This window comes from Carassius carassius, chromosome 31 (genome assembly GCF_963082965.1).
Source record: "Carassius carassius chromosome 31, fCarCar2.1, whole genome shotgun sequence".
Lineage (NCBI taxonomy): Eukaryota > Metazoa > Chordata > Actinopteri > Cypriniformes > Cyprinidae > Carassius > Carassius carassius.
The window spans coordinates 15,951,484-15,963,680 of record NC_081785.1 but is presented as its reverse complement, the minus strand read 5'-3'; the positions used below and the strand labels follow the sequence as shown (position 1 = coordinate 15,963,680).

Here is a 12,197-nt window from a genome sequence, read left to right as displayed (position 1 = left end):
ACTAGATAGACTATGTCACATAGTGCATGCTGCACAGAATGGGGTGTGTTTTTGTTTGTTTTTTGTAAAGTGAGACACATACTCAATAATATCAGATCGTTAAATCAACAATTACGATATCATAGACTACATATAACGCACACCCTACAGCACTGGCCCGATCAGGCAAGTGACCGTTCTGTCTACTGTCCCGAGCGTCATTCACACTAGCCTCAGGCAATCGGGCAGTCCTTATTGTCGAGCCCTGGAAGGGCCCCTCAAGAGGTAAAGCCCAGGGGCCCCTTATAGTCTTAATGCGGCCCTGATCGTAGCCTATATATGCAGCATGCAAAGAGTGCTCCCTTTTAAATGTATTAAAAACTGTCACTCATTCATCACGATCTAACAAAGTAAAAGAAGAAAAAAATGAACGTGACTACACGGTGAAGAGTTTTTAAATGTCTGTAGTAGAAAAAAAAAAGTTACGAGCATGATCAGCACTGGACAAAAAAAAAAAAAAAAAAAAACGGTGACTGGAGCGGTGAGTGCGTGGATTCCAACCTAAACACCTCTGATTGGCCATTGCGCTTTAGAAATCAACAAACATGTCTGTGATTGGCTACATTGCTCACGGATTGATGCTTTTCAAAGAAGAAGATTGACAGTGGATTGTTCATCAAATCTATTTCCTTATGCTATTATTACGAAAACTGAGATTATGGGCAGCTTTTCCATCTAAATGCAAGCAGAAGACTATGACTAATATTTTATACGCTAAACTCAAATCTGACCGTCCCCCTCTGTCTGAAGGAGGGGAACAGGGATGTCCATGGGTGGAGTGCATGTCCCCCTGGCCCCACGTCTAGGGCCGGGCCTGATTAGTAATAAAATAAAACAGAAAATTGGACAAGACTCACTTCCGCCTGATGACCACGTGATGGCGCCGTGAGGCCAAATAACGAGGTGGGAGGTTAGAACACGGGCTTTAGGACCGCTGAGCGTGTGTGGCACTGTTGAATTCCGCCTGTCTACTGGTGCAGCTCGTTTTTCGGAGTCTTTTCGCCGAACATGTGGTGTGGCAATGGTGTGACTACACTTGCCAAAATCACTAACACAACCGACTGAAACCGTGACGCCGCTTTCTGACTAGGGCAGGGAAGTGTGACATTCGAGCAGCAGGTCAAGAGCGATGAAAACCGAAGGAATTGAGGGTACCGAAAGGTTTCTGAGCCCCGATAAAGGCCGGGGACTCAGAGCCACAAAGCATTTCAAAGTTGGTGATCTAGTGTTCGCCTGTCCGGCGTATGCTTACGTGCTGACAGTGAACGAGAGAGGCGGACACTGCGAATGCTGCTTTACCAGGTCAGCGCTCCTTATAAGTCCACGTCTGACACTTTGTTTTTGTGTACGAGTCTAGATCCTCGGGGCATGTTTACGGATATTTCACATGACCGTGCATGCACGTAAAGCATCGTAATACTATTTATTAACTTTTATTATAGTTCATAATCAAATATTTAATAAGGTAATCTGAATTCACTTCTGGGCTGATCCCTCTTAAAGATGGCTGGCACATGCTTTCTGTTTGCACTGTGTTTAAATGCTGCTGGGTCGTGCACTGGGTAAGGTGAGAGGGTAGGGTGACCCATTAGTATACACATCCAACACGGCCAGTGAGTACTGTGGATGAATATTCAGTGTAGTCTTTCTTTCCAGGCAGTCAGTTAGTAAATTTGACTGGAGATGTGTGTGATCCACTTTCTAGACTAGATAAATCCACAGCATGCAATGACAACATATCTCTACAATAAGCAAATGTCAATTCAGACAGACTATGTAAATTATTATATTCTGGCTTTAATGAAAGCTTTTGTTGTGATCGGTGCAAATCATTACAGCTGGTGGTACATCTGAGGTACAACAGCAATACTGTGGAGTTTAGAATCAGTTGTCAACAGTGAATTTATCAATGATAATTTTTGCAGCTTACTTACACTGAAGGTGAAGTATGACTTTCTTCCATGGAACAAGAAAAGAGATGTTAAATTTGGTATGAAATGAAATTTCACTGTATTTTTGATTTTTAATAAATGGATCTGATTGTGAACAACTCAACCATGCATATTGTTAATCAAGCGTTGTAATTTTTGATCAAAATGTTGTAACCTGATTTTCTGGTGACCTAAGCAGGACTTCTCCAATCATTTAGTCTGCTTACTCTGCCTACATCTCAAAATCCAGTCAACAACCGATGCAAAGAACCAAATCCCTCCCTTTTTTTTTTTCTTTTTTTTTTTTTTTTTAGCTGATAGCACACCCAAAAATGTCATGTCTAAAGCTTTAATTAATCTTCGAAACACACATGAGATACTTTTATTAAATCCTGAGAGATTTCTGTTCCTCCATTGAAAGTCCATATTACCAAAACGTTGATGTTCATAAAGACAGTCATATTAATCAAGTCATTTAATCCAAGCCTATAAAGCTAAAATTAATATTCTCCCACCATTTACTCACTGTCTAATTTAATTTGTATAGAAAAAGTATTTTACGGTTTTTGAAAGGCATAAGGGTGAATAAATGATGACAGAATTTTTGGGTGAATTCCCTTCAACATAGATTGAAATAGTGGCATGCTAAAGGTTAAATTCAGAATCATCTGATCAATTAAACTTTATTTCATTCGCAGGAGAGAAGAAGGGCTGTCGAAGTGTGGAAAATGTAAACAGGCCTATTACTGCAATGTAGAGTGTCAGGTAAGTCTGTGTTTGTGATTTTAATGGGTTGTTGAAGGAAATGAAATGAAGTCTCTGTGTGGATTTGCTCCATGGTCTTTGTTTTGCAACATGAATAATGTTCTTCATTGGATTCTATTTAGTGATATAGTGAACTGGTCAAAGCTGTTACTATATCGTGGAATGGAACACTGGAACGCTGTATTGACCAATCAGAAGCCACAACCATAATGATATGTTCTATAAAGTAAATTTGGCTTTGTCAGCATATATCAAAGCTTTTTTTCCCTTTGCTTAGTACTTACACTACAGTGCTCTAATTGTGAGGATGATCCCACTGGAGCAGCGATAGCTGAAGTGCTTTTCCTGTGTATGATTCAGAGTCTCAGAATGAATTGCATTGATAATGGACTCTCTTTACCTGGAATCACACATTGCAACCTTTGTGTTAGCAGTTCAAAATCAGCTGGACCTCCACCACTCTTTGCTGCCTACAGTATTTGAGACTGAGTAAATATAGCTGGATAAAACAAAATCTGTCAGTCTCCATTTCACGCTTCAAAGCAACAAAAAGTGATTATTTTAAAGGGGAGTAATTCTTTTCTATACACACTGAATATGTAGCAATAATATTTTAAATATTAGTTTTAAAATATATTAGCATAGATAAGTAATTCAAATTGTAGTAATATTTCACAGTATTACTATTTTTACTGTTTCTTTCAATCAAATAAATAAGTGATACTGAGTATAAGAGGCTTTCAAACTTTAAAGCAGTAGTGCATCTCTCATCAATGCAGTAATTGCTGAGTGCCAAGCAGAGCCGAAAATCCAGCACTGATAATAAAGATCATCAATAATCTATTTGCACTCTACCACAAGGCCCTTCTGTCTCGTCCCTGCTGTTTTTGTGCTTGGTACAAGTTGTGGCATTAGAATCAGCTTATCCATCATCACACAGCTGTTTGGTTTTTCTTTTCAGGCTTGTCCCTTCATTAGTCTTTGTTTTTCTGTCTGAACTGAATTGCAAAATTACACAGATGAGCATTGTTTGTCCAAAACATACAAATTTGCTGAAAATGTAATCACAATAAATAATAATAAACTATAATAATAATAACTCCAGTCCATCAATTAACGTGAATAACTTTGTTTGAAATTTTCCATAATGAAAGCACTTTAACTTCAAACCGTTACTTTCAGCTAATATAGTCCTCTATCCATAATATTGCTTTTTCCAGTGAAAAAGTTGTCTTGTCTGAATCAGGAAAGAAATATGCACAAACACGGATCAGACATTTTTATATATATATATATATATATATACACATACATGTATACAAGAAAAACTGTCCAAAACTGCTCTAAACAAATATGTCAGCAGATTATAATGTGAGAAGACTACAGAAGATGCACTTTTTCACTGGAGGAAGCATTATTAGACATTTTTGTTTTAAAGTTATGAAACCTTAATGAATTTGTTTCTAGCAAACACATATTTTCACTTCACAAGACCTTAATTTGATAGACTGGATAGATTGAACTACATTATATGTTATCATCAGCTTCACCAAGGAGGAAATGAAGAGCATTTTTGTGTTGTCGCCTCATTTTTCATGCACCATTCTCTGCTTAAATGACTTCCAAGTCTCACCCCAAAATCACGCTATTGATTTTGACATGTCTGACTATTGTGTTCAAATTAACAGAGAAATATTTTGATAGCACCACAGTATTAGCACTCCTTGGAAAGTAAGGAGGCTACAAATGGTTGTCTCTGTCAAAGAAAGAGAATTTTATTGCAGAAAAAATTAAACCTGTTGACCATTTAAATATAAAAAGCAAAAGCCAAAAAAAGAACAGAACAGCAAACCAATATAGTTTAAGCAGTGATCATGGAGCAAGTCTGTGTAGACTGTTTATTTTAAGGGACTTGGTTGTTGCTCTATTCCTAAATTGAGCTGGAAGGCGTTCTGGCCGCACTGTTGCTATGACAATCCATCTCCAATGCATTAGGGATCAGTTTCTGTTTGCTCGCCAGAACACAAGATTTAGTTTATTCATTGCCCAGTAGCCCGTGAGACTAATTCAAAGTCTCATCTCAGGAATTCTCAAAATCACCTTGAGGCTCCATTCAGTGTGGAAGCATGACTCATCAAACGGAAGTGAGCTGACATGCGATCAGTTATATCAGAAGCATATAATCTCAAAAAGAGCTGTGACCCTTCATGCTGGGTTTTATTGAGCTCGGAAAGAGTTTTGTTTGTCAGAGTATATGGTATGATCTGCCGATGCAATACGAAAATACGCTATATGTTTCAAATATGTGTGAAAATAAACCATATTCTTGTACTTCCCTAAGAGAGAAGACTGGCCCATGCACAAGCTGGAGTGCTCAGCCATGTGTGCATATGGAGAAAACTGGTGTCCGTCAGAAACGGTGCGACTGGTTGCCAGAATAATTCTGAAACAGGTGAGGACAACCTGCTTTTTTGGTATGACAGTATGACTCTTTGTATTCAACTTTAATGGAAAAGTTCACCCCAAAAAATACAAATAGTCAACATGACTTCATTTTTTGGTTGTTGTTGTTGTTGTTATTTACAATAGATATATTTTAAAGAATATTTAATACTGTTTATGCCCATACCATGAAAGACAATCATCCGGATTTAAATCGCGCTCATATTTATTTGATATTGACACAATATTTACACTAAAGCTGGCAGGCGGCTATGGTAAGGGGCATTACATTTCTGGACCAGGCGCAGAGTGCTGTCAATCACAACACACACTGGCCCAGCTAACCAATCAGCACATTTCGTATTTCAGAAGGCAGGCTTTCGTTTGAAACAGGAACTATTTGATCCGTTCATGCCAGACTGGGGAGGGAGGTGTTGTAATAATGTAAAAATGTGAAAAATAATTAGTTTTTCGAACAACCTAGTATGAGAGCCTGTTCTAGTACACCCCCAAAACAAAATCAAGACTTTGTAAAAGAGCATAATAGGGCCCCTTTAAGTTCACATTGTCTTCAGATCCTGCAGCTCTACATGAAATTGATATTATTTTCTCTGAATGTACTGAAAAAACAGTAGTTTTAATGAAGGGGAAGAGGCAGCTTCCTTGAAAACAAAAGTCTCTGAGGAATATTATCGGCACATATATGATTTGTACTATTATATACTGTTTTCAATTTTAAAATATTTTAAAATGACATGTATTTTTGTGATGGTATAGCTGAATTTTCAGCAGCTATTACTCTGGTCTTCAGTGTCACGTGATCCTTCAGAAATCATTATAATATGCTGATGTGGTGCTTAAGAAACTGTATTTATAATGTTGATCACTTGCCATGATGCTTTTTTTCAGGGTTCTTCAATGAACCGAAGGTTCAAAAGAACAGCATTTATTTGCAATAGAAATCTTTTGTAGAATTATAAATGTTTTTGTCACTTTTGAGCAATATAATGCATCCTTGCTGAATAAATGTATTAATCTTAAAAAAAAAAAAAATCCTGCTGAGCCCCAATTTGAGAAAGATGGGTAAAAAAATATTTTTTATAAATTAATAAAAAATGAATTAATACACAGAATATCGTGGGAGATCATATGCAGCAAAAACAGTACACGTCTCTGCTGTCTTCAAAATCCAGCCAGATCAAGGAATTTCAGGCGACAGGATGTTACACAAACATTGGATTTAGATGTGCCATGTTGCCTTCCAACCTCCATATGTTGCCTATGAAGGCAGCTTTTATCAGGTTTCAGACATAGGCAGTGACACCTGTTACATTGTACAGATGATTAACCTTCACAGGTGTAAAACAAAATGCATTGGTTTTTCTTTTTTTAACACAGTGATGCAAAGGTCACCAGTTGTAATATTTAGTCTTTTTTTTTTATTTTTAGAATCAGCACAATCCAGCGCGCAGCTGATGATTAAGTCTAAGTTTAGATTTAGATGTAGCATTTTCAGGGCTGCTCTGGCACATATGATGCTACCATGTGTTTTTCTTTGATGTCTTTTTTTTCCTGAATGCATCAGCCCCGGCATCTCTATGTGACTCACTCAGCCAACACATGGCACTTTGTGTCACACAGTTGGCCGGAAAACTTATGTCTTATCAAACACTGAAACAAGTATTTATTTTGCATGGTTGACAGTTTGCAAGGGTCACGTCAGATCTAACTTTTAAACATTTTCTTGCTTTTCAGAAGTGCCAAACAGAAAGGACTCCTTCAGAAAGAGTGCTGACTCTTAGAGAATTAGAAGCACGTGAGTGTCTAATTGCTCTCTGAGTGAGCCAGACATTATCATCATATGGTTTTAAAAATGCAAAGGCTTTTGCTTAAAAGAGGGTTTGAAGTTGAAGTCAGTAAAGCCAGAGACTGCCCACACCTGTTTAATGACCCTTAACAGCTGTTCTGTTGGCTGTCTCAGATATATGACGCCTAGAGTACCAGGACATCAAGTCTTCGTCTGTGTCTCAAATTGTAACTAGTGGAGCCACAAAAAATTTCAGACATTGTACGTTTAGTTGTAGAGAGAGCCATTTCTGCTGTTGCCCTGAAATTCATTTATATATTTTTATTCTACCCAATTTGTGGCCTAACCTTGATAATGTAAGACTGAAGCCTTTAGGAAGTTGAAATGTTAATTGCCTTTTCTTTACATGTTTGTCAGATCTGGACAAGCTAGATAATGAGAAGAATGAGATGAACGATACAGACATTGCTGCACTACACCATTTTTACTCCAGACATCTCAATTTTCCTGATAATGCAGCACTTACCGAACTCTTCGGCCAGGTGAAGTCAACTGATTTCCATTTTCTATCCTATTCTATTTATTATTTAAGGCTTGGGTGTCAAACTCAATTCCTGGAGGGCCGGAGCCCTGCAGAGTTTAGATTCAACCCTAATTAAAAACTTACTTGAGGTAAGCTTACTTGAACTCTACATGGTATGTGTGTTGGAGCAGTGTTGGAACAAAACTCTGCAGGGCTCCGGCCCTCCAGGAATTGAGTTTGACAGCCCTGATTTAGAGTATGAATGTATATCTTATCAAATAAAATATATTTTCTCAAATATAAAAATGTAATTTAATACTTGGTTTATTTTAAAGGCAAATGTCACCCAAAACATCATGTAGTCAGCCTGTAAAAACTGTATGACTTACTTTCTATTATGGAACAATGGTAACCCAACAATATCATCTTTTATGTTCCACAGAAGAAAAAAGAAAAACTGGAGAGTAATTGATGACAGAATGCTCAATTTTGGGTAAACTTTAGGGAGAATGAAAGACACTATTACTTTCACTGTATGGAAAAAGATGCGATGAAAGTGAGCAGTGACCCTGATTGTCATTCAGTCTAGCATTTCTTTATATGTTCCATGGAAGAATGAAAGTATTGCCCATTTTGAAAAATCAAACATTAAATATTTTTCACTCCAATCCATATACTCCATTCGTAGAAAGTTCCAAGTCTGTGTGTCCATGATATTAATGCAGGGAACATTTTACACACCTGGATGTCCATCTCACCCACATGCTAATTCCTCCATTTCTACACCAAAGGTGAACTGTAATGGCTTCACCATTGAAGATGAGGAGCTGTCTCATTTGGGTTCTGCTGTATTTCCAGAGTAAGGTTCATAGAATTCAAAACCATTGCATTGATCTCCATTTTTTAAATACTTTATTGTAATTTAATGTTTTTTTTCTTTGTTGTTGTGTTTTTTTGTAATAGCGTTGCTCTGATGAACCACAGCTGTAGCCCAAACGTAATTGTGACGTATAAAGGTACTGTGGCCGAGGTCAGAGCCATGCAGGACATCAGCCCTGGAGAAGAGGTTAGATGAGCCACACCATGAACGTTTTAAAAGAAGATTGCTGCTTATAACACTATTCATTAATAAAATGTCTCAAATTATACACTCAATGTAATGCTCAATTTCTGCTGAAAAGCAACAGCTCTTCTGTCTTTACTGACTGGCCAGGCCTAAAATGATTTCCCATTGTGTCACATTCGGGAAGCCTTTGTTGTTTATTATTTGCATGATTTGCAATGGAATTATAGCCATTGTCATTAAATTGTAATGTGAAATGTAAAATGCTTTTTAATACTTTCAAATCGGTATTGAATTTCCTGACATCTATCATCTCATAAGTATTGCATAATCATCTCGTTACTAATTTAATTGTGGTATATTGTGTGACTGTTCTCTTTTTCTCTTGAATAGATCTTCAACAGTTATATTGACCTCCTGTATCCAACAGAGGATCGAATTGAACGGTTGAAAGATTCTTACTTCTTCACCTGTGACTGTAAAGAATGCACCTCTAAATCAAAGGTGAGTGCCTTTTTAACCCTGTAATAACAGGTTTTCAGAAACGTGTCTGATGTAGAAAGGTATAGAAATCATTATTTTCAGTTTGTTCCACATTATTTTTTTGTGTGTGCATATTGGAACATGGTAAAAATGTGTAATAACGGTTTGAATAAAAATGAATAATAATAAAAGAACTCAAGTTGATGTGTGGAATGACAAACTCCTCTTTTTTTTTTTTTTTAGGACAAAGCCAAAATGGAGATCCGACAAAAGCTTAGCACACCTCCAGAGGAAGAGGAAATCAAGCAGATGGTGATGTATGCCAGAAATGTCATTGAGGAGTTCAGGAGAGCAAAGCACTACAAAAATATCCTTCCTTGGCCTTTTCTCTTTTAGATTGTGTGTGTGTGTGTGTGTGTGTGTGTGTGTGTGTGTGTGTGTGTGTGTGTGTGTGTGTGTGTGTGTGTGTGTGTAATGGTTATAGTTTTGTGCTATTGCGCAGTATTTTGAATATGGGGCAATCCAGAGACAGTGGGATATTTTTAGTCTCTACTTGACTGCCATACTAGCCTTTGGGATATGTTGTGTCACATAACATAGACTAGTGTTTTTACAATTAACAGTTGCTTGTGAAGTCTGAGAAAAGGTTGACCGAAGCAGAGCGATAGTGCTTAACCAAGCTCCCACTTTGTTTAAGACAACATGCACTAGCATTAAAAAGTTTGAGGTTTGTCTATATACAATTTATTTTGGTTTGACTAAAAGTTCCTTGACTGCTAAGTACCCCCCAGTGAACTGCTGGAGATCTGTGAACTAAGCCTGGAGAAAATGGGTTCAGTCTTTGCCGAAACCAATGTATACATGTTGCACATGATGTATCAGGCAATGGGAGTCTGTCTGTATATGCAGGATTGGGATGGAGCAATGAAATATGGCGAGAAAATTATCCAGCCCTACAGGTAATGCTGGTTCCAGTGCATTTCCTCTTTAAATGTCTTATTACATTTATTTACATTATTTACATTTTAAAAATTGAATAATAACGAACTCCTATTGTGTCCACTTTATTATTAATATTCATTGCATATATCTTTCTAGTGTGCACTACCCTCCTTACTCACTGAATGTGGCTTCTATGTACCTGAAACTTGGAAGATTGTACCTAGGACTTGAGAAGAGAACACAAGGAGTTAAAGCCTTAAAGAAGGTAAGGTGTTAGCGGTGCTAATGTAATAATAATTCAGTAGTAGATGTGGGTGTCATTTAGGCTTTACAGATTGTTGTGGATGAATTTGTCACAGGCTCTTGCAATCATGGAGGTTGCCCACGGTAAAGACCACCCATACATCACTGAGATTAAGAAAGAAATGGAAGAGCAGAAATAATGGGAACACATGGAGGAATATGCATCAAACGCTGGCATTTGTCTTAAACCACTCCTGGGAATATTAAAACCGAGACGTCAGAATTGTCTGTTCATCGGAGATGTCATTTAAATGATTTTTAGGTTTGTAAATAGATGACCTGAATCTGAAATATTTTGTTGCTTGTATTGTCTGCAATCTGAACAAATGTGCTGCACTGTTTTCTGTGAAGAAGGGCTAAGAATTAAGAATCATATCAATATATGCCAGGTTTTAAAAAAAATATTTTGCCCTAATGTAGCAACAATTATTCTCGTTTTCAATAGCTAATGAATGTAAATCATTTATATATTCTCAATAATGCAAAGGACTCGGATCACTGACACTGTTTTACTTTTATGTTTGCATGGATATTGTTTTGCGTTGATTAAAATATATCATGGATACTTTTGAGATATTGTACTTCCATTCGATCAGTGCATTTCATAGTGTTACTTACATTATAGCTTATTTGATAGTTAAATGTTTGTTTGTCTGTTAAGTATTGTGCAATATTGGAAGATGGCATGGCAAAAAAAAAAAAAAGTATGCAGACTGCCACATGCAACATTTTAATGTGACACTAAAGTAATAAATTGCTTAAGACAAAAACTGACTTTATGGATTACAATTTATATAAAAAAAAAAAGTGTAAAATCACTTGTTAGTAAAACAATTTATGTAATTAAGGTATGGTATTAACCAGCATCAAAATAACACATTTATCTTTGTATCACTAAATACATCCAACATCTTGTGATCATCATCTGCTATTGTTTTTGTCATAAGACTCTACATAAGCTGTGTTGCATCCCTGGCAGTAACCATGGTGATGAAATCCATATATGGCTCTCATACCATCTGTTATGACCCAGACCCAGAGCGCGTGTTTGGCAGAGCACTATGGAAGCAGTATGGTGCCATTCATCTCCCCACAGATCACTGCATTCAGGAAGACAAACAGGAACAGAAGTGTAACCATTCAGAAGTGTATAACAGTACGGGATTAGAAATAATTGCGCATAATCACAAATCATATGTGGTGCATTTATTATGATCACCAGTTTGCTCAAAGCCAACAATACAGATAAGAATGATTAAAAGAATTGTCCTTTAATAAATAGGAACAAAAATGATGAATTCTTTAAGCGTATATTTCTCTTCAAATTTGAGTTCTTTTCTGCGTCTCATCAGTTGTCTGCAGTTTGGATGAGAACATCACTGATCAACCCAATTTTAGTTCTGAAATTAAATGGCAAACAATGGGTGGAGTTAAATTCGAATGGATAGGAGTGTCCAATCAGAGCTCGATATGTTCTTACATCATTTGAATTTTCTGCTCTCAAAGGGGGGGGGGGGGGTTCAATGGTGTTTCGTATATTCAGACTTGGATTCTCATGCTAAACATGGCCAAAGTTGTAAAAAGTAATTTAGAAGAATGACTGAGAATTTCTGTGCTGAAAATTTTACTTCCGGGTTGGTACATGTTTCGGCTGGTTTTTTTTCGATCGTGGATCTAATGACGTAGACTAGAGCGGAACTCCTTATATGAGCAATTCTGTCGGGAAAGCGCGCACACGCTGGCCAGAGGAGAGCGTGAACGCGCACATAAACGCGCTTCAAAATCGTCGGCAGCGCTGCGTAGGATTTGTTAAGAATGCCTCCAAATAAGAGCATTTTTGGATGTGAGGGAAAGTTTACCGTGTTAAGCTTCCCCAAGAACCCAGCGTTACATGAACAG

At 37.3% G+C, this 12,197-nt stretch overlaps 1 pseudogene; it reads left to right on the top strand.

The window, feature by feature from the left end:
• Nucleotides 1–963: 963 nt before the first annotated feature.
• On the top strand, nt 964–10,870 carry LOC132111652 (N-lysine methyltransferase SMYD2-A-like; annotated as a pseudogene).
• The last annotated feature ends 1,327 nt before the right edge of the window (nt 10,871–12,197 follow it).